Genomic DNA, 19928 nt, shown 5'->3' on the forward strand with positions numbered 1-19928 from the left:
TGGCAGATTACTATCCAGCCAGAAGCATGGGGCTCATAGGCCAGTGCCACCCAGGAATGGAGGGGCGGGCATCCGGCTATGGGCACCCAAGCACAGTGCAATTTAATGGGGAACCCCGGGAGAATAGGCCCATTAAGGGCATCCTGAAAACCTCTGCCCAGTTAGGTCAGTGGAGGGGGTACCCGTCAAATCCTGGCAGCAAGGAGGAATCTGAAGACTCCTCTGAACTGCGCAGGACACAGGAGACCAGGTCCCCACATTCTGCCAGCCATTCCCAGGCTCGCAGAATCCGGGAAAACCTGGAAGAACAGACGGGAACCTCTGGGAGCAGTGCCTCCGAGTCCGAGGACGAATGGACAAGGGTTACCCGAACCAAAAAGGCCAATAAGGCAAAAAGGGCCTTGCTTAAGGACCCCTTAAAGCAGATTAAGGCGATCAGGAGCGTAATCACGCCTTACCATAAGAACGCTAAGTATTCTGTTTGGGAGCACTTAGAGTTGTTTGAACAAATGATGGAGACTTTCCATTTGAAGGACAGCCAAAGCTGTATTCAATATGTAAAGTGGACATTCTCCCCGGAATACTCCAGTTTCTTTGCGGGGCTGGAGGACCAAAATCATTTAAGATGGTCCGCCTATAAGGCGGCCATCTTGAAACATTTTTCTGTTCACAGAAATCCTCAAGAGGCTCGCAAGGCAGCCTACAATTTGCAATGTGGGGAGGATCAGGCCCCACAAGAATTTGTGCAGGAGTTAAAGCGTGCTTTTGCACAGACCACAAGAAGGGTGCGCACGGATAGCAGAGAATTTATTAATACGTTTTTCCATGCCTTGCCCAAATATATCATGACCCAGCTCGTGAGGGATTTTCACGAGAAAAGATCTTTAGACTGGGTCATTGAACAGGCTACCCGAATCTATGAGGTGCAGAAACCGGTAGATAGCAAAAGTAATGCCCAGAAAAACCCCAAAGCCAACAGCACCCCTGCTGCTGCCAAGGTGGCAGAGGTAAAGGTCACCCCCGTTTTGGATTTGGAGATGGGGGGGCCTAAAAACCTACCTGCACCTAATAATGCTAGGCCCAGGAGGTCCTCGGGTCAGTCACAGACAGGGAGCCAAGGAGGCAGCCCCACAAATGGGGTCCCTCGCTCTCCTGATTATGTAAGTCCCCGTTACAAGGGAAATCGACCCATCCTGGGTTATGTGTGGACTCCTCCAGCCCAAGGGGGGGGATCCAGCCAAGCACCAAACCCAGGGAACTTCCCTCCAAACTTCCCACAGGAGGGCAGAAATTTACCAAACCCTGGGCAGAACTTTTTCCCCAGATATCCACCCGACTTTCAGCCCCAAAACCATCCATCCTTCTTTCCCCAATTCCCTGAGCCCAGACCACTGAATCCGGGAGAGGGGAGGCCAAGGGTGGAGGGGTACCCAAATCTTCCCAACCAGGGGTACTACCAAAGAAGGGATAGCTACCCTTCCCGGGATCAGCCCAGGGGAGAAAACAGGGCCCCGTATCAGCCTGAGCGGGTTTCCCAGTTAGAGCGCCAGGTTCAAAACATGGCGCGGGATATGGGTCACATACTGAGGGCTCAGCAGAACCCTCAGATCAGCATGCCGGCGCAGAACGCACCCAACTCTGGACCTGGTGCTCCAGAACAATGACGGGGGCAGCACCCCGATAACTCACCGGTTCCCAGGGAGGAGGCACGAAGGGAAGGGGGGTGTAAAGCCTTGGAGGAAGCTTCCTTCCTCACTTGTAAACAGCCCCTGGAAACCCAGGAACCGGAAACAAAATCTCTTGCCCCTGAAAGTCTGTCTCCTAAGGAGCAGAGGGGGGGTAAGAGAAACAAAAGACCCAAACAGACTCAGTTTGAGGAGGAGGTACAGATCTTCCGATTTGAGGGAGAGGGATCCTCAGAGGATCCTGGGAAAAGGATCTTCTCCTTCAGGGAGGGGGGAACTCCTCCCAAAGAAAAATGGGTCCCTAGGGATGCAAATCCAGACTGGGGAGATGTGGAGACTGAGCTACCGCCGCCCACCATCTCATCCCAGAACCAACAGCTAGAAAATCCCCTGGTTCAAACCCATCCTGGTGACTGCCTCCAAAAAGGGGGGGGCGGCCCAGAACCGGAGCCAGGGGAACCCACAATGGCTCTGATCTCCAGTTGCCAAATTTTTCTTTTAGATTCCCAAGGCTCTCCACAGAATTCTGCCCAAATCTCTTCTCTCGCTATGTCCAAAACCAGAAAATTAGCCCACCAGTTGTCCAAAAATGTACATTATTTGTGCCCCCTTGAGGAGAAGGAGGGAAGATACTATGCCCAGGTACAAGTACAGGGGCAGGGTACAATTTCAGCGCTGGTGGACACGGGATCTCAAGCTACCCTTCTGTCCAGAAGGGCCTTTGACGAACTGAATGCAGGAAGCGGAGAGAATTACCAAATTCCTCTCACCTCCCTTCCTGGACAACTGCAGAACTTTGACGGGAAGGAAATTCCCGTCGAGGGGACGGCAGACTTGGACATTAAGATCGGGCGACACAAGTTGAAACACCCGGTCATAGTTGTGACTCCAGAGGGCACCCCTTGTTTACTAGGGAATGACCTCCTGAGGAGGTTGTCACCCCTAATAGATTGCGTAAACAAGGTCCTCTGGACCCAGACTAGCCGACCAATAAAATTAAAACAGAGTGTCAACCATGTTAGTTTAAACGGCACCTGCCACATGGTGGAACAAAAATCTGACCAAGTAGAATTTCACTTCCAGAATAGCCAAATTCCAGACGTGACAGTAATAGCAGTAGGACAACAGACTGGTGATGGGGGGTCCTCTCTATTTCTGAAAATCAACCTTCCTTCCAGTTTTAGGTGGTATTCCACACTGGAAGGAAACACTCTGAAATTCTATACTAATCCACAATCAGAAACCCCCACTCCTATAGTCCAGAAAGATGTGAAATCAGCTCAAAGTCTGGCTGATATTCAGCAAATTGGAGAGCAGTTGTTCATCCCTGTTCAGTTAAATGATGGGAAGGACTCTGTTCTCGCTCGAGTGTGCGTGAACAATGGTAAGAGCTTCATCAGCGAAGCCATGTTCCGCCAACTCCCAAAAGATCCAGCCATTCCCACCTTCAAACTGATAGACAAATGGGAAATGGACCTGGAAGCACCCAATTCCAAACATCTCCTGCCAAGCAGGTGTATGCTCAAAATCTCCATTGGCAACAAGAGCATAGTCCACAATTGTTGGGTCGTGCGAGACGTCCCTGCCGCCTTTTACTTAGGCAGTGACATTCTCAATCGCTTTGCCATTAGTTTGGACCTAATAAACTTCAAAGCTTGGTCCCGATTAGCGGATAATCCCATGGGCTTTGATGATCCAGAAAAAGCATTTAGGTCAGCTCAATTGCTACCTTATGCAGTTGAAATTCAGATCAAAGAGGAAGTCACCATCCCAGAAAGGACCCGACAATTCTCCCTGGAAGTGAAAGTTAAAAGAGGACAACATTTGCAAAACCCTGATGCTTACATACATCTAAACGCTTCTCTCCAACAGCAAGGGTTAGGGGTGAACCCAACTCCATTAGTCAACATAGAACATGACACCATTCCAATAGAGGTGGATAACAGCGACTTAAAGAGTATTACTCTAGCCGCAGGCACCATTATTGGAATGGCGGTTGATGACCGACATTTTTCCATTGATTTAGGTAATGAACTGTTAGGACCAATCCCCAAGGACTGTTTTGACAGTGACAGTGAGGACAACACAACACCAGACAGGATTTTTACCCGGCATGGGGGGAACTTCCTGGTGTACACTTCCTGCCCTTATGGTAAGGAAGATGTGACGTGTGACTTCAGGAGGGATGAGGTGATTTTCCAGGTCCATGAGGGCTGCCTGTCCCACCTGAAGACTCCGGTCCAAATCAGCACTCTGACCAGGGACTTCTCCACCCAGCTGGAGGAGGTCGCAGAAATAGCCAAACCAGAAGTCTTTCCAGGCTTCAGGCAGATGGTGGAAGAGAGAGTCAACCTAGCTGATGCCTGTGTGACTCTGGAACAAAAGCAAAAGTTGAAACAAGTTTTCTTGGATTTCCAAGATCTCTTTGCGGTAGACTCATATGACTGCGGTCGCACTGACATCCACACAACAACAATCCCCACGGACCCTGGCATAACTCCAGTGTTTGTGAAGCAATATCGCTTGCCTCTCGCATCAATGGAGTCCCTTACTGAAATAATTAAGAACCTTGAGTCCCGGGGAATAATCCGTCCAGTCCACAGCACCTTCAATAATCCGGTGCTGGGAATATTGAAGCCAAACGGCCAGTGGAGACTCTGTGCTGACCTTAGGGAGCTCAACAAACGGGTCCATACTTCCCGATGGCCTCTGCCCTACATTGACCAAGGGCTGGCCCAGATTCAGGGGTCACAGGTATTCACTGCAATAGACCTGACCAATGGATACTGGACCGTGCCTATCAGTAGGGAGGACCAATACAAGCTGGCTTTTACCTTTGGGGGCCAGTAGTATACATGGACCCGGACTCCCTTCGGATACCTCAACTCCGGCAATGAATTCAACATTTTTCTACATAAGGCCATGCCCGACCTGGGTGCGAGGGGTAACCTGGCTTATGTAGATGATGTCCTCATCAAAAGTTCATCTGTGGAGGAACACATAGCGGAGATCCGTTATGTTCTGACGCAGTTGAGGGCCGCCGGAGCAAAACTTTCCTTTCAGAAAGCACAGTGGTGTAGAACCCGTGTTAATTTCTTGGGGCATGAGATTACTCCTCAGGGTCTCTGTCCCCAGGAAAAGAAAGTGGAAGCACTTCAGAAACTGAAAGACCCCACAACTCTGCGAGAACTAAGGAGCCTCCTTGGACTGACTAATTACAGCAGAAAGTTCATTGAGGGCTACGCAGAGATCACCAGACCCCTGATTTATCTCCTGAAGGGGGGGGTCAAGTGGGAATGGGGTCCAGAACAAGCCGAGGCAGTAAGACAACTCAAAAGAAGCCTCTCACAAGCGCCTTGCCTAGCTTAACCTGTCAGAAACAAGGAGTTCTTCCTGGAGACGGGGTTCTCTAATACGTGCTTGACGGCAGTATTATACCAAAAGCATGACAAGGTCAATAAAGTAATCTCCTATGCGAGCAAAACTTTATCCTCTGTGGAGGAAAAATTCAACGATTGTGAGAAGGCACTCCTGGCGACGGTGTGGGCATTGAAGAATTACCGCCCGTTTATCCAGGGGGAACACATCATAGTGGAGACTCCACACCAGCCTCTGCAATATCTCCAAAGTGACAGAATCCGGGCCGGAAATGTGAGTAATTCCCGAATTACTTCCTGGATTCTGTCAATGCAAGGCTTTCCTGTGGAGGTCAGATATGGCCAAAACAAGAAGAGTCCCCTCGCGCAAGGTCTGGCTGACTTGCATGATTGTGCCAGAGAAAACTGTCTCGAGGACGAAAGTCTAAAAATAAAGGACAACATGGAGGCATACCTTAATTCCCCACACAAAGTCTTTGAAGAGGACAAGTGTGAGGGAATGCCCACTGTCTATGTGGATGGATGCTCGTACCATGTTGACAACAACGGGGAGAAAGAACTGGTGGCCGGCGTAGGGAATGCATGGGTGAATGATTCCCCAGAACCCTCCGCTGGATACAAAATTGGTCCCCGAAGTAGTCAGGTGGCAGAATTGATGGCTGTGCATCAGGCCATCCTCACTGCTGTCCAGCATCAACTCCGCGAACTGGTCATATTCACAGATTCGGATTATGTACGGAACGGGTTCGTGGAGCACCTGGTTCATTGGAAAACCAGAGGCATGTTATGTGCTAACAACAAACCCTTGAAACATGGGAAGTTGATCCAAAACATTGATGATCTGGTCACCTCGAATGAGATGACCATCTATTGGAAAAAGATCAAGGGTCATTCCAAAGTAGAGGGACCAGACAAAACTGGAAATGACTTAGCTGATCAGCTGGCCAAAACCGGGGCCATCCAATGGGATCTAATTGAGATTGAGTCCCTGTTGGGGGAAATCCAGGTCACTGCTATCACTAGGTCCCAGACAAATGCTCACAACGACCTTCCAATTGCACAATGGAGTAAGGAGACCCCTGATGCTGATTTGATTACAGCTCAGAAGGGGGATCCAGTAATTGGTAAATTTTACCAGCACCTTGAGGACCCTGAGAACTTTCCCCTGATGGATACCGATTACATTGGGAAAGAGGACCTAAGAGTGTTGATGAAATGTCCAAAAATGTTCCGAATCCAAGACGGTTTGCTGGTAAGGAAATCCAAAGCTGGCCACGATCAGTGGGTGGTTCCTACCTCATTCCAAAGCCTGATGTTAAGTCACGCCCATGATGCGGCCACCGCCGGTCATAGGGGGTTTCACACAACATTGGAAATCTTAAGAGAGGTTGCATACTGGCCACACATGGGGCAGGACCTCGACCAATACTTGAAGGGGTGTCTTGTGTGTGCACAATTTCAGCCATCATCCCTCACGCACCGTGCGCCTCTCCAAAAGAGGGGGATGACACTGCCATGGTCAGATTTACAAATCGACTTTGTAGGCCCCGTGATTCGCTCTGCTAGGGGGAATAAGTACATGTTGACTGTGACATGCTTGTTTACCAAGTGGGTGGAATGTCTCCCAGCCCCAAACTGCAAGGCAGAAACGGCAGCTGCCTTGATGATTAACCACATCTTTTCCCGTTTTGGTCTACCTCAAAGGATTGAGTCAGACAGAGGTAGCCACTTCACCAGTGAAGTAATGACAAAGATGTGGGAGATACTGGGGGTCAAGAGAAAGCTGCATATTGCTTATAGACCAGCTTCTTCTGGGGCAGTAGAGAGATATAACCGAACCATTGTGAGCATATTAAAGAAGTTTGTGGCAGATTCGGGGCCAAGTTGGGATATCCGATTACCTCTGGTCCTAATGGCCATCAGATCTACCCCTTCATCTGCAACCAAAATGTCACCATTTGAGTTGATGACTGGGCGCAAGATGGTGCTTCCTCAGCATTTGCTCTACAGGACCCAAGAGCAGACACTGATAAATGCCTCCACTACTCATGAGTATGTGGAGAATTTAAGGAAACACCTCCAACATGCGTTTGCTTATGCTCAGCGGAATCTAGAAAGATCAGCTGATAGCATGAAGACCCATTATGACCTGAAAACTTCCAGGAAGGAATATCAGGTGGGGGACCGGGTCTATCTATACAACTTCCAAAGAAACCAGGCAAAACAGCGGAAATTTTTGCCTACATGGAAGGGACCCTTTGAGATCATCGACAAGATCTCCCCTGTGGCCTACAAAATCCACATCCCCAAAGGTCCTTTGGCAGCGGGGGAAGACAAATGGGTCCACATAAACCAGTTGAAATGTTGCCATCCCAGGCACACTCTGCAACAACTGGAGGAATCCTCTGGAATCCTAGCGGGCACTGTCTCAGACTAATTCAGTTCCAACCATAAAACATACCACATCTAGTCTCTAAAATATTGTGATTTGCATGAAACTGTCTCTTAGTTATACTGTTTTTTTTTTCAAAATAAGAATGTAATGTTTTGTTATGATGAAATGCATATGCTGCCCCACTATCTCAACAGTGGTGGAAAAACGTCCATGAGTAGGTATTGCCGCTTTTGCTTTATCATCCTAGGAGAGATGAAACCATGGAGAATGACCAAGGAGGACGATCCGGAGACCGCGAGTAGAGACGCAACGGGCCCGGGGTACCGCCCAATATTCCCATCAGGACCGGCGAGGAGAACCAATCGATCAGTACCGGATGGAGAAGAAGATGCTGAGCTGTGCCATTTGCAGAATTGGAAGAAGATTATGCAGACAGACCGGTGCGTGGGTCAAAACCCTTGTGCACCCGACTCCCCATCGACTCAAATTCAAAGTGCAGTCACGTGGGGGGGCTTGTTGGGTGTCCTGACCCACGTTTAAGCTATCATGCTACAACATTTGGTGCTGTGGGCTTAGAAAATTCAAGATGGCGGAAAACCCACATGTGCGCCGAAATCCAGGAAAGCTGCGCAGTTGGTGCGCACACCAAAATGATTGCCTCACTTGCCACCCACCAGTGCGAGAATGATAGGCCGGGTTGCCATGAGGGAAATGGGTTGCCAAAGGAAAAACAGTAGCGCCGGTTAGCTTCAAAGCGCTTTAAAACCACCCTGTGTTTCTCTGAAGGCAGGCTCAAAATGTCTATTTTAAACATTGCAACACATCTAAAAATTCACTGGACACCAGCAGACATTTGGTAGAATGGAGTGTTGTGTGCCTACAAAATCTGGGAAATGAAGAGCCCAAAACAATGCTTATAACAAAACTACTATGGAGTCAGCAGTTTAAGTTGCACTGGATTTAAAGACACTAAAATCGAAAATGTTTAGATTAAATGAGTGACCTATGTTTGGTGTCACATGCCTTTGTAACTGTTGAAATGTCATAGTTTTGCACTTAGAATCAGCATTCTAGCTGCATGTGTAAAATTGCAAGTTAATTTAAAAAGCAACAAAAAAACATGACAGTTAGCTGAAAGTCTGGCTTAAGGAACTTGATTTTGCTTGACAGCTACCCCCATCAGGAGTGAAACTTGAGTCACAACTGTGTTCCCAGGCCTATCTACCTTTTGCTGGCCACACTAAGGATATACCATCTCTCTGATAATTGAATTAAGGGGAGCCCCCTACAGAATACAGGAGCTCTGAACAATGTAACCCCCTTCACCCAGGCAGATGGTTTATGGCAGGAGTCGTAAATGGTCGTAAAAAGTGGCTTCCTCCTGAAGGAAAGGGGAGGAGCACTGCCTGTGAGAGCAAGCTGGCTTGGCAGAACTGGAAAAACCAGAAATTCAACCTTGTGCTGGGGGAAACCACACCCCTTTGGGGGCCAGAACATAACTTTAAAAAGATGGATCATTCATAGAGCGGACATGTGAAAATTTTATCAATGATACCATAATTCTTGTGATTTTTCTGCCCACATTTTAAGAGGTTTTTCGAACCGGTGGCATGTTCAGGGGGGTTTTAGCGGAAAAGAGGATATTACTCAAAATGTGTGCATGTGAAAAATCTGACACTTCATCAATTAATGTCCATACTCCTTGCGCACATGTGTGTAAATTTGGGGTAATGTCCGGAATTGCAAACCAGTTAAAAAGTGCAAAATATTGCCATTTCTGAATGCAAGCCCCCAGGAAGAGCAAAGTTTGGACAGGGTATATCTCCTGTGATATGTGATGTGTGCATGTAATTTTAAACCAATGTTTACCTGTGCAAATATGTCTTTTGTGATCAAATCTAGATTTGTGTGCAAGTTGACAGGAGGAGTGGACTCTCTGCAGGCTGTAAAATGACATCACTCTGACACAACTTAGCTCCCCCAATCAAATGAGAAATGGAAGTTTGACCAATTAGAAGCTGAGAGAGAGGTAGGGTCAGTGATGCTAGAACACACCCACATTCTAAACACATAAAAGCAAACAGACAGGACAGATAGGGACCTTCAAATCCATTTGCAGCTGGAAGCTCTGCCAGGAAAATCCATACTTTACCTCCATCAATCTCCAGAGAAAGCTGTGCAGAAAGATCCAGACTTTAAATCCCTCAATCTTCAGAATCCAGAGAGAGAGCAGACCCAGATCACTGTGAAGTGCAGAGACCAGAGTCCCGTCTAAAACCTGACCAGATCCATGGCGAGGCCCATTTCACTCAAGAATATAGTGTGAGTACCTAGAAAACTGTGCAGAACCAATCTCCTAGTTAAAATAATATAATTCAATCTAGCTTAATCTAAGTAGAACTGTCTCCTAACTGTCACCTGTCATTTGTAAAGCTGTCACTTGTCATTTGCTAGTTGCAAGCTGCACTTGTCTTTTTGAACTTTACAATTTCAAATCTGAAAAACGACCTTCACAAAATCGCTCATATCTCCGCGACCGTTTGTGCTAGAGACTTGCAGTAACTTTCATCTGGAAGCTGAGATCCTAGGCTTTACTAGGACCCCAAAGCGATAGTGATAGCCCTTGTATTTCTTCTGTAATAGCGCCCGGCGCATTCGCGAATTTGAACACGATTTGCAAATTTCTCCACGTGTAAAAAAATCTGCTGCTGCTTGCCTTCCATTTGCCAGAAATTCGTTTAACCTGCTAATCATTCCTGAATCATTGCAAGAGTGAGCCTGGACTAATATTAACTAGATACCACTCACCCTGAACCTCTACAGGGAATTAAAAGCATTTTAGCATATTTTTCACTCCATTGCCAGCACATATAGAAGCATTTTGGGCTGTGTTTTAAACTTCTGTAGTCTAAGTTGGGGGGGATTGAACTGAATTACATTGATTGCATTTCTGAGAACTGTGTGCTTTCCTCCCATTTCCTTGCATTGCATAAAGAGGGGGGGAGTGAATAGCCAGAGAAAAGTGATTACATTGTTTGGTTGAAATCATATTGAGTATTTTCTGTACTGCATTCATTGAATATTGCATCCACCTGAGCTTACATAAAGCATTCTGTACCACCTTCTTCTTTTGTTCCTATTCACCTGTGTGCTACCTTATCCATTTCATGTCAACTCCTTATTGATTATAGAGAAGCGTGTTGGTGCCAGATTCTCCGTTGTTAATCTTTATCAGATCAGATTAAGTGTGATATTCAATTATTAATTTATTATAAAGTCTGATATATATATCTATTGTTTAAATTATCAAATAAACCTTTTAACTTGCAAAACAGAACTACTTCTTGGCTCAGTGGGGTCAGGAGGATTCCAAGAGAGGGGTGTTATATAGGGGTAGTCATCCAGAACGCATGAACTGGACATAAAGATATATCAATAAGGGTTTTCATTCAGTATTCTAGACTAGGCGTTGACTTGGCTGTAGTGCTGAATTGAATCCTCTTACAAGGCAGCCCCCCTCAAGTCCTGACACCACCCACCAGACACCCTCACCTCTACCACCACCCCAGGCACCCCCATCAAGTCCTGACAACACCCACCAGCCCCTCCCTCACCTCCACAACCACCACTGGCAGACCCCTCCAGTCCACACCCCACCTACCAGCCCCCCTCACCTCCAACACTACCCAAGGCAGCCCTCACACCAACCACCAGCCCCCCTCACCTCCATCCCTACTCCAAGGCAGCCCCCTCAAGTCCTGACACCACCCACCAGCCCCCCTCACCTCTGACACTACCCCAGGCTGGCCCTGCCACACCATCCCCCCTAACATTGTAATAGTGCACAACAACTTAACTTAATTCTACTGGCCTTCCACCAACATGAAGCACACTGGCCACACAGCCATCCATATACCCAACAACTGGGTGCACTGGTGCAGAATGCAGGTTTCTACCTTTTCAGATTACTCCCTGGTACATCACAACCAGTGGCACAGCAACAGGACAGCTGAATGTAGCAGCAGCTACACAGTAAAACCACCATCTACATGTCACACAGTAAATCAATGTGTTGCAATGTGACGTATCATTGTGCACACGTGTCATTGCAATTGCCTAGAAACTGCTGTAGGTGAATGACCTAGGAGGACACCAGTCCAAGACATCACTGACAGGACAGAGTCACTTGTGATGCAGTGCATAGTAGCAAACAACATGCAATGAATCAACGGACAGAGGTTGGAAAGCACAGCATTCTGAGCCAGTGGCGTCTCCAGGAATCACATTTAGGGGGGGCACACAGGGGTCCACAGACAAAAGTATGGGGGCCGCTTATAAAAGGCCTATGTATATGCTTTTGTCAAATTGATGCGGGCCAAGTAGTCCAAAGTGGCCCGGGGCAAAATTGTAATACTTCTGAAGCCAGGGCATCAACTGTAAGCCGCATGCCATGAATCATAGGTCAGTAGAAATGACACTAGTTTTAATATTGGCCGAGGAGTACATGGGGCATTGGGTTCCGATGTTCTAGAATATAAAAACATATCTGGTAAGTCACCATGTACAAGGTGTAGCCTTGCAGCAGATGCATCATATACAAAGTAGAGTATAAATCCCCTACAATAGGGCCTCAATAGAGCTGCTAAGTACCAAATGTGTAAGCGTTAGTATCACTGCTGAAAGTACTTCTCCTGAGCACATACAATGCAGAACTGGCCTAATTTAGAAGACTAGATTTTTTTTTACAAATCATTTTATTGTCAAATGCTTGTCCTACCTCAATTGCAACATGTAACTTAACTTGAAAGCCAAAAATCTTAAAGCTAGGGCTGAAACTGAACACGCGTGTTTGTGGTCTCAAATTACAGAAAACTGTTTACATTAATAAAGATTCAAACGTGAATTTTTGTGGATCGATGCAAACCTGTCAATAACAATGTCCATGCTTATTTGGTCAGCAAGTCTGGACTCATTCCGAGGTTGGTGCTAAGGGAAGAACGATGCCTGTAAAGGAATACCGGCATCGAATACAGCTATGGGCTATTCTGACCTTTCCGACCCCTATTAACGGCATCCTAAAGTACGATGCCATAAATAGCGGTCTGGGTGCACGGGCACGCGACCCACCATGCCGCCAATAACGGCATGCCGTAAAATGGAGTAGATCACAAGGTAAGGGGACATACAAATTACGGCTTCATGAAGGCATTAAAAGTGCCTACTGGCATGCCGTAAATACCGGCATCGCAGACCTACCGTAAAATCCCATGTGCAGTGATCCAAAATGCCACAGGTGCACACAATCAGCACAGGTGGAGGCAATGGAGTTTGACCCACTACAAAATGGGCACACGCACACACCACACCCCTTACGACACCAGGATCAATACAACAGCAGCATCAACACTTCAGCTGGAGGACAAGCATGCATTGCAACTCCAGCAACAACACCAATGACAACAGCAGGCACCACAGAGGCGACGCAGCAGGAGAAGGAGGGTGAAAGAGGCCCTGCATGCCCCACCAGTGCAGCCAGCTTAACCACACATGCAGCCCCCAATCCCAAACATCATAGACAGTCCCTCCAACCCAACCCTGCAGCACAACCACACCCCGTACCGTCTGGACCGTGACACCATGAACACCATTGTGGACATGATATACGACTGTCAGTCTCATTGAAACATGCACCACCACCCCCCTCAACTGAAGGTACTGTCAGTGCTCCACCTCAAGCACACAACGGAATACATATCTCTACCACGGACTCCCCAGGAGATACTAGAAACAAAAGGTGGCCTCCATGCCATGGAGGTGGTTTAACGCAATCACACAATATACCAACACAACAGGTGGAGATGGAAGGTGTCGCAAGCAAGATCATCACACATTGTGGTGCACATCATCCCGCATCAACCACAGGAATGCTGCATGTCACCATGGGAAAAAGCAGCGCAGAAATTGCAGAGGCTACTGCCAACGCTCACCATCAGAAAATCCTACACAACACAACAAATCAGCAAAATCACACAAACACAGCAATATGCGCACACAATGCATGAGCTACAATACGACAGAGCACACCGTGTATCATCTTCAAGATGCTACCCACACCATTATTCCATGGCACAGGACACATTAAGGGCCAAAGAATTGCTTGCATACAACCAGGGACATGTGCATGTGACCAACGATAATCTGCCGGCATGTGTGACTAGTACAGCTGTCCATCATTATTCTCATGACATTTACCTATAATTGCCTCTCATGCAGGTGATAGTGGCTATCCCTTGAAGCCGTGGCTCCTCACCCCTGTCCGTAAACCACAGAACAGGCACGACGAGGACTACAATTGTTCCCATTTTCGTACCCGTGTGGACATCGAGCAGACCTTTGGCCTGTGGAAGGCACAATTTCACTGCCTCAGCCGGTCGGGTGGGCACTCCGCTACAGGCATGAGAAGGTGGCCAAGATCAACATGGCATGTGTTGAGCTGCACAATATGTGCATCCGCCGGAACGTGCCCCTGACCCCGACATTGAACTGCTACCACCTGGTGATGATGAAGGGGAGGAAGTAGACGTGGCTGGACATCATCGCGTTGGCGATGCACAGGAGCCCCGTACTGTGTGCAAGTCCGTGATTGCACAATACTTGTGACACACATGGCAGCAGAGGGTGACATGATGGTTGGACAGAGGGCACTGGGTGTGGGAGTTCATCTACACCATGCACTGTAACTGAATAATTGACACATGCGCATTGATGAATGTACACTCAGGTATTTTTTTTTCACACAACCGCTGTATTAAATGTAACAAAGTAAACCTAACAAAACCCTAAACCACCCTCCCCCCTCTCCCACCCACCACAATTCCCCCACACACCCTCCCCCCTCTCCCCACAACTCCCCCACACACCCTCACACCCCTCCTCCTCCCCCCACAACTCCCCCACACACCCTCACCCCCTCCCCAACCCCCCCACAACACCCCACACACCCTCACCCCCTCCCCCTTCCCCCACAACTCCCCCACACAAGTCCCATTGGGTCCCCGAAGCCTACATGAGGCTGCCATAACAATTACTCGGCACTCCCTGACCCAGGGGATGGCATGTCCTGTCGGCGCTGTGTACGGGCCAACCTGCGGAGCGGGCTCGTTTGTGTGGAACTGCAGGACGACGGTGTGGCCGCCTGCTGAGGTTGTGTGGCAGGATGCCCTGCCTCCATGACATCCGCAATGCGTCCTAACACCTGCCGGAAGGCCGAGACCTCCTTGCAGGGGCGGCTGGTGTTGTCCGAGAAAGATCTCACCATGGAGGCAGTGTTGCCCGTAATGGACCGGCCTAGTGCAGCTAAATCTGTATGCCACTCCTCTCTGGCCTGACGGTTGTCTTGTATAAACTCACGAACAAGTGCAGTGAGCAGGTCAGCCCGCTGCGGCCCGGCGGGTGCACCTGTGGATGTGTTGGGCACCTGGCTGTCATGCCCAGCCTGCTCAGCCACCCCAACACTGAAAACTGGACTGAGATGTCCCTCTGTGTGGTCATGGCCGGACTGCTCTGGGGTGGTGGCATTCCCGGTATCGAACAATGATACTTGGGGGGGAGGCAAGTTGGGTTGGGGTATGGACCACATTCATTAGATCGTCCTCCATGGTGCCCCAGATGTCCTCCTGGGTGTCATCCACAGTCAGGGGTGCCGTGGCTGCCAACTCCCCAGCCAAACTCGACTCCTCCGAATGTGGTGTCTCACATGTGTCATCAAGCTGACCAGTGGGTGGAGGTGGTGGTGGTGCTGTGCCCTCCACGGGCCTTGGTGGCACAGGTGCAATGTGTACCTACGGTGGCTTGCATGCTGGTACACGGCGCCCCCTGGCTTGTCCCCGGGAGGTTGACGGCCAGTTGCTGTCCTCCTGGGACCTCTTCCGGGGTGTGGCCTGTGCAGGGGTAGCATCCTTCCCATCGCTGTCATGGCCACTACCTGTGGGGGTGGAAGAGAGGGACGGCATGAGTGATGTTTTGATAGGCATCATACATACATTGGGACAATTGCTCATCCACACAATTGGGGGTAATAGGCATTTGTGTTTGGAAGAGCACGTCATTTGATACATGGGTGATAAATGCAGGCATATGTCGGTGTCACTCATGTTGGCCAGGAACAGTGCTGTCTGACATGCATACAATTTTGCTCATTCATGCTGTGTGCCTCGTGGAATTTCCTACTTTGTGTGGTATGTGTCATGTACGATATTGCTTTGCACCAGGCATCAGCATGTGTCTGTGAGGCTTCAGCATACTTTACGGGGAGTGTGTGTGTGTGTGGGCGACCATGGCGTGACTCTTCGGACTGACATTGGGGTTGACTTTCAGCAGATTTGGAATAGCAGTGTTTACTTTGGACACTCACCTCCATCACCCGATGTTGTGGCGCCACACTCCATCTCGCCTACACCTTCGATGGATTCCATCCCAATCATGCTTGCGCATATGTCCTCCCACAGGGTGAGCTTTATAGGGGAACTGGGACCTCCTCCTGTTCCCAGGGCCTGGCTGCGATTGACGGAGAGGATGTTGAGCACCTTTAGGCGCAGGTCGTCCCATCGCTTACGGCAGTCTTTCACTGTGCGTGGTGTGTTGCCCACAGCACTAACCTTCTGGGCAACAAGTGCCCAGATCTCTTTTTTCCGTAGCACTGCCTCTCTCCTCATGTTGCTGGAGAAGACTGTGGCTGCATGCTCGTGCAGTGTGTCCACGAGCATCTGGAGCTCATCCTCATTAAATCATTCCTTTCTGAGGCGTGCAGCTCCCTTCTTCAGGGCCTTAGGCATTGTGGTCTTGGAGGAGGAAGTTTTCTAACGATCAGCAGAGTCCCGGGCGTCCTGTGTGCTGGGGATGGCAATGGATAGTGTTTTTAAAGATGTCCGCTGTGCTCCTTCCCGTTCCTGTGCGATGACACTACTTCTGGTTCTGCTTATTAGCGGTGACTGTAAATAGCGGTGACCGCTAATTACAGTCACTGCTATTTACAGTCACTGCTAATGACGCATTGGACAATGTCAGTAGTGTTATCTGCGCTACACTTGATGCCGGTAAGGGCTTTTTTGGAGCCTTTTGGGGCATGGCGTGAGATACCTTACCGGCATGGCGTAAAGCGTGTGCCCGCGAAGTCGTAATAGTCCTCTATTAGCGGACTGGTGCCAGCACGGACACGCTATTTGCGCCATGCCGGTAAGGGACGTTACTTACCTCCAAACTCGGAATTACCCCCAATTGCTAGTGTGGCAAGATCTGACAGCCTTTCCTCGTTCATTGTTATGCGCAGATATGACTTTATTAACTTTAGCACAGAAAAGCTTCTTTCAGATGAAGCGCTACTCACTGGCAAAACACAAGCAATTTTACACAGTTGGTACAGTTCGAAGAATAGAACAGCATAAGGCTCCAGAAAGTTTGTGAACTCCAGAATTGTATTCACCTTAATGGCATCAGATGCCTTCTTCCTTGCTACGGTTACCAGTACCTGCTTTAGTTCTGTTTGCAAGTTATCCAGATCACAGGAGTAGAATCCAGCCATTTGTGACAATTTCTGAAAACTGAGAAAAGAATCAGATCTGGGATTTAGTGCCTGTATACCTTCCATGATCAGCAAAGAATCTTTTGAAAAGCGTGATTTTAGTTCTGAGATTATCCGGTCAAGAACTACATTCACAAAATGTTTAGTGAAATCATCTTTTGTGCGCAGTCTTGGTCGCTGTCCCAAAGTCTCCATTATGGCACTATTTCTTAAGTGGAAAGGCAGTCGACAATCACGCCTTTTGCGAGGCGGTTCCGCCTCATCATTTGTAGATACTGCTATACCACACTTACTGCTCAGATGGAGTGCTGCGTCCCAGAGATTTTGTATAGTTGAATCCATGTCTTGATTACGCACTTCCTCAAGTTCTTCTATGACTGTGCGTACAAGGACAACAGCGGAGGCCAAGTCAAGATCTGCTTGCTGTAACATATTTGATAGTGTGTCAGTCCTTTTTAATATGTTTTCAAAAAGCACAAGTGCTAGAATGAAGCTGAAGTCAATGAATTGCTGAATGCCATTTGCTTCTATTGCTCTTTCTGTATATCTCCCTTCTGCCTCTAGTGTGAGGGTTTCCAGAAGAGGCTCAAGGGTTTGGAGGACAGCTTTACAGGCAGAACACCTTGTATAATTAAGTGTTTTAACTGTATGACCTGTTTTGACATTTCTGTTTGAACACTTACAAACACACAGTGAACAACAGGTGTACTGCAAAACACATAAAGATTCTACAATTTCACAAAAAACTCAGTTGCTGCATATACGTTTATAAGCATGCCAACAATGACTAAATTAAGCCAGTGATTCCTACAATGAACATAAAGTGCAGAGGGCACCAATTTTTGAACCCATGCTTTCACACCATTAAGCCGGCCACTCATCACTGAGGCCCCATCATACCCTTGCCCAACACATTCATTTTTATCAATGCCCAATGATGATAGGACATGATAGAACATATGGGGGCCAATTCATGGAATTAATGTGCGCTGAAAATTACAGCGCAAGCGTGCGAAAGTGTGCGAATCGCAGGGAAAGCGTGCGAATCGCAGTGCCAGTGCAAAAACCGCAGCGAAACCCATGCACAGCGATTCATGGAAGTCCGTGCGCGTGGAAATCCATGGATGTGCGCTGAAATCCTGTTCGGCGCACGCTGGCGCACACGCCTTCAAACAGCGTGTGCTAAGCGCACAGCGAAAGTGCACATAGCGCAGCGCACACAACAAAAGTAGGCTTAACACGGGGTGTGACACGCGGAATGGAGAACAACGTGTGAAAATGTGGGCGTCACGGGTGAAGTACAGGAGGCAAGTGCGCGGAACGCCCACACGCTCGCCTACAACACGTATTCATGGAATCGAATAGGGCAAACCAGCGCACGGGCAAAGACGCGCACAGGCCTAAACACGTCCGCCACACGAAGGCAGGCGGTAGCGTCCCTACGCATGAAAAAAATGTGTGCTAACAAAAAGCACGTACATACAGCTATGATGAATGTCCCATACTGTGTCCCTCTAGGAAAAATAACATGCAAAGGGGTACGCGTCAAACACAGACACCCGCTGTGTGAAAAATAGTGTGTGCGTGTATTTCGGAGGTGCACGGGAAGTTTCACATGCGATAGGCCTTGGGCGAGCGGGGTACTTATATAACTGGGGTTTGCGTGAAGTCTCACACGCGATTGGATCCGGGTACGTGTATTTCGGGGGTGCGTGGGAAGTTTCACACGCGAAAGGGCCTGTGCGAGTGGGGTACGTGTATTTCTGGGTTACGCGTGCAGTTTCACACGCGACAGGCCCTGTGCGAGTGGGGTACGTGTATAACTGGGGTTTGCGTGAAGTCTCACACGCGATAGGCTTTGGGCGAGCGGGGTACGTGTATTCCTGGGGTACATGTGGAGTTTCCCACACGATTGGTCCTGTGCGAGTGGGGTACTTGTATTTCTGGGGTACGCGTGGAGTTTCACACGCGAATGGCCCTGTGCGAGTGGGGAACGTCTATATCTGGGGTTCACGTGAAGTTTCACACGCGATAGGCCTTGGGCGAGCGGGGTACTTGTATAACTGGGGTTCGCGTGAAGTGTCACACGCGATTGGATCCGGGTACGTGTATTTCTGGGGTTTGCGTGAAGTTTCACACGCGATTGGCCCTGTGCGAGTTGAGAACGTGTATTTCTGGGGTTCGCGTGAAGTTTCACACGCGATAGGCCTTGGGCAAGCGGGGTACTTGTATAACTGTGGTTCGCGTGGAGTTTCACACACGATTGGCCCTGTGCGAGTGGGGTACGTGTATTCCTGGGGTTCGCGGGAAGTCTCACACGCGATTTCAGCAGGGTACGTGTATTTCAGGGGTGCCGGGGAGTCCTACACGTGAATTGGCAGTGTGGGTCCTCCCAGGTGTTCCCTCTACACCCTCCACGGCCCCTGCAGGCAGCCCACACCCCAGGGGACTATCCTGCACCCTTGGTCATGTCCCGCAGACAGACCATCCACCATGGGCATGCCCCACAGCCAAGCCACATGTCAGCTTGCACTACTGATCACCAACACATGACCCCCTGCACCCCCACCGCCCAGCACTGAGGGGCACCTGCCAGCAGGCCCCCACTCATGTCCCACTCATGTCCCCCTGCACCACACCCCCCAGCAGTGCAGGGCACCTGCCAGCAGGCCCCCACGCATGTCCCACTCATGTCCACTTGCACCCCCACCCCCAGCAGTGCAGGGCACCTGCCAGCAGGCCCCCACTCATGTCCCACTCATGTCCCCCTGCACCCGCACCCGCACCCCCCAGCAGTGCAGGGCACCTGCCAGCAGGCCCCCACTCATATCCCACTCATGTCCCCCTGCACCCCCACCCCCCAGCAGTGCAGGGCACCTGCCAGCAGGCCC

This window comes from Ambystoma mexicanum, chromosome 1q (genome assembly GCF_040938575.1).
Source record: "Ambystoma mexicanum isolate Mex_15411 chromosome 1q, UKY_AmexF1_1, whole genome shotgun sequence".
Taxonomy (NCBI): domain Eukaryota; kingdom Metazoa; phylum Chordata; class Amphibia; order Caudata; family Ambystomatidae; genus Ambystoma; species Ambystoma mexicanum.